The sequence below is a fragment of the Cygnus olor genome, chromosome 4 (assembly GCF_009769625.2).
Source record: "Cygnus olor isolate bCygOlo1 chromosome 4, bCygOlo1.pri.v2, whole genome shotgun sequence".
Classification (NCBI taxonomy): domain Eukaryota; kingdom Metazoa; phylum Chordata; class Aves; order Anseriformes; family Anatidae; genus Cygnus; species Cygnus olor.
Window position 1 is genome coordinate 16,655,890 of NC_049172.1, and position 3,911 is coordinate 16,659,800.

Here is a 3,911-nt window from a genome sequence, read left to right on the forward strand (position 1 = left end):
GTAGCTTTGCAACTCTAACTTACATCATTCCCTACCCCATCCTATGTGAAAAGCCTCCTAACAAACCATTAAAACAGATGTCTTGAATGAAGCCAACACCATTTGCAATTCAAACAGCAAACTTTCAGAGATGTGAGAAGCCAAACAAGATAGATTTAGGATGATTTTCTAAATGAAGAAGGTTCCTGAATCTGCAGTACAGCACGTCTGCCTTAACATGCTTTCCCTTGTAAGAGATGCCACAAATATCCAAATGAATTGATTTAAATAGCAATGAAATTACAGAAATCATGTCAAAATCTTGCATTTAAGAATTGTAACCCTGCTACAGAAAGAGGCAGAAGAAAAATTAACCTCTGTTGAATGGCAACATTTTAAATTGCTTAAAGAGAAAAACAAATAGTAGCATTTTCTAATTCCCCAGACACTACTCAGAAATCCTTAGCAGTGGTATCTTCTACCAATTCCATTTTCATTGCAGTTGGATATGGCCAGCGTTGCAGTGACGCCTTTCACCTGAACTGTCACAATAATGATTTAATGTTCCAGAGCGATATACTTCCCCTAACAGGCAATGTTAAGTAGAGAAGGAAATAAACTCCATGACAGGAATCAATATATTTTCTAGACCTTTATTTTAGAGTCCTATTAAAAAAGAATACACCAACGGTGCCCTGTGTGTTTGAAAACAATTCTGCTTATGTTAAACATTACCATAAAAGTCATCAGCTTACAAGGAAAGTGATTCGCAGTGGAAATAATCTGTAACTCAGTTTTACAAAGTTTGCATAACAATTGCCTACCCAGGGCAAGAAATCCACTCACACACTTAATGTAATAATAATAGAGGAGAAAACCAAAGCAATTGCAGAAATGATATATCATTAATCTAGGGTACACTAGCGAATAGAAACATGCAGAAATGCAATAGCTATTGATGAAATAAAAATATAGGATTTCAAGTGTCACAGGCAAGGTTTTGTGACAAATATTCACATTTTATCAACAAGAAAAATACATAGCAACAGGATAATCTTAGTAACTATGCATGAAAGAAATACTGCATCTACTTCATATTCTAATTTCAGAGGTAGGGAAGGAAGGTTGCCTTACCTCAAATACAGCTTGAAGAGTGACATTAACAGTATGTCTACAGCCTTTCTTAGTTCTCTTGGTAGCAGTCTAAGAAGAAATACAAAATAGTAAATAACTATCTTCCCTGCAAACAGCATGTGCCCAGGAGCAACATGCTTCCCAGTAAAGCATACTGAAAAGAAGTAAAAAAGCACTCAAAAAGACAATTGCTTCAAAATAAAAAGGCAAAAATCCTTATACCTAAAATTACCAGTAAGGTTTATTACATTTTGAGAGTAGAGACACTCAGGAATTAAATGATATGGACATAAACGTGATGTCATCTCCCTGTTTTCAATAAAATATTAATTTGGTATATTTGTCTACAGAATAAAGACAGCAAATTCATCTGCACAGAACTCAGTCCCAGAAGATGTGAAAAGATTCCTATCCCAGCAGAAGGCACACATGAGCTCAAACGATACAACCTTGCTAACTTGCTGTTTCCTCCCGAACTACAGTGCTTGCTAAAGCTACACTCAAATGTTAAATGCTTTGGTCAAGAGTTCATCCACTGACCTGCAAAGAAAGCCTTGTGTTCAGCTCCAACATTTTCTAACAGCAAACAATAAAAAAAAAATAGTTTCACGGAATGAACTGTTAAAAAAAGAAAATCCTCACATAAGCTTTCCCCGAGGGGGAAGAAATATCCACAAGCTTTAAATTGGCCAGGCAGATTTAAGAGGAAGCGAAAAAAAAAAAGCAGCTCTTTCTGTTGCGTCAAAGAGCCCACTGTGCAATAGGAACAGTGAACGGAGTTGTTAAACTGGCAAGCTTCTGCTGAAGACAGCTTTTCAATATGCTCTCAGCATCGTCTCCCCGGGCTGGCTGGAGACAGTCCCACTCCTCTTACATGAGCTGTGCTCCTTCAAGAGGCAATCGCTCTTAAGGACAGTTTCTATAAACATGCTGTTCAACTGGTTTCGCTGCGGTGATGAGGGTAATTACACACATACCTGCGTGCATGTACCAGAATTGCATGTTCTTGGGGGAAATGCAAGCATATTCCAACTAGTGATCATTACCTCAGCTTAAGAGCAGGATGCTATTGATGCCTGCCTGCCTGCCACGACTCTGTTCCCTGCTTATGCCATTTGGTGTGCTGTTAGAAAGTAATTTTGAAAGACAGTACTTACAGAGGAAACCTCTAATGTAATTCCATCGGGATGCTGTAGTCCAAGCAGCATTCGCTGATTAAAGGAAATTAGTCACATGCTGCTGACTAGCTTTGTGTTTACTGCAGAGAGCTGTGGCTCCATGGGATGAGTTAAGTGGCCCTCCTGGGAACGACCACTACATGACTGAAGGCATCTTCGACAGCTGAAGCAGGGCATTTACTGTGAAGAGAGCATGGAAACTGAGCAGCCTGGTTAGAGGTGAATAGAGCCGCACTACACAGATTTCCTCCGCGTCTGAGGAAATCACCCTGCGTCCCTTTCAGAGACAGGCATTCAGTGCACGGTTCGACCTACCCCAATCTATGTCTTTATCTGATCAGCTGAACTGCCTTCTGGGCTTCGCTGACTATAAAGGGAAACTAGGATGGCTTCTCAAACGAAGGAAAGTTGTAGACACCAACATTTTTGAGGCACATCACACTCCAAGTGACAAGGCCATGCACACCTGTGAGAAGAACCTGCAAAGAGCGGAGAGAAGAACAGAACAAGTCAGGGCCTCTGTTCCAAACACAAACCAGGGAGCAAACTTTTCAGCATCACAGCAAATTAAAAGCAGAGACAAATGTGCAGCTGGTTAATACAGAACTTTTCTATTTCTGCACCTTTCAGAGTTGCCACAGAGACATTATGAGCCTGAACATGTAGGAAGGCAGAGGGAGGAAAGGAAGTATGTCCAGGAGACAAATTCTCCCTTTTTGCGTTCTTTCTTTACTAATATTCTCTACAGGAAAATATTGCTTTTTTTTTTTCTTTTTCTTTTTTTTTTTTAACTTTCTTCCTTTCAAGTACTTTCAGGTTAAAATGAATTTCTCCCCTAAAAAGTGTTTTCATTAACAGCAGAATAAATTTCTGGAGAAGCTACAATTAATTTACATACGAAAGACAACGTTTTCTAAGCTTTTAGCCCTGAAAATTGAACACAAGGTCCCCTTTGAGCACCAGAGATGCAGCCAGCATGCTGCTATATTCTGCTCTTACCACACCCAGACAAGTCACTGTGCGCAGAGCTCCAGCCGCGGCGTCACTTGAGCCATGTGAGCGCACCTTTGGCGCTCTGGGTCTTGTGATTAATAATTCTGTCCATGTTGCGTGGAAGGGAACTACAATCTGGGCCAGCTTCCTAGAGCTAGGGGCTAGGCAAGTGTTTTAACACGTCTCCTAATAATAATATCTGCTCATAAGACTATCTAAATCTTTCCCTCTATAAATGCCGGTTCCCCACAGCTCATCACTGTCAAGTTGCAGGCTGAAGGAAATGGATCCCATTTGCTCTTTGCTTGAAGTGGATTTTTTTTTAAATTCATCTTAGGGCATAAAACTGTAGTTATTTGCACTTTGAGTAGGTGGCTATACCAGATGCCCTCCTGAGGTCCTTTTCAACCTAAATTATTTTATGATGCAGTTAAAATTAGGTCAATTAATAAGACCTCCTTTCGGCTGTTACAGAAATGAAGTGGATTGTGGCCAACTCCAGTGTTTCAAAGTCAGAATTTAGATTCAGCTATGAAGATGACAGATAGCCCTAGAGCCAGAGATCTCTATTCTGTCATCTCATGAGAAACCACCAGATCTGCTGAAAAAATGCACTTTTGTACTGAC

The 3,911-nt window shown here is 40.1% G+C and overlaps 1 protein-coding gene across 4 annotated transcripts in view; it reads right to left on the minus strand.

Annotated features, from left to right (window-relative positions):
• Positions 1-3,911, minus strand: part of CSGALNACT1 (chondroitin sulfate N-acetylgalactosaminyltransferase 1) — a 51,290-nt gene that overhangs the window by 43,965 nt on the left and 3,414 nt on the right. The window contains exons 2-5 of one of the 4 annotated variants that reach the window (XM_040555481.1): positions 2,607-2,770; positions 2,271-2,471; positions 1,654-1,689; positions 1,114-1,182 (exon numbers count right to left, since the gene is read on the minus strand). The gene's annotated coding sequence lies outside the window, so the exon portion shown is untranslated. Of the gene's footprint in view, positions 1-1,113; positions 1,183-1,653; positions 2,234-2,270; positions 2,472-2,606; positions 2,771-3,911 lie in introns of those variants that run through there. The other 3 variants (XM_040555484.1, XM_040555486.1, XM_040555483.1) reach the window with 3 other exon arrangements.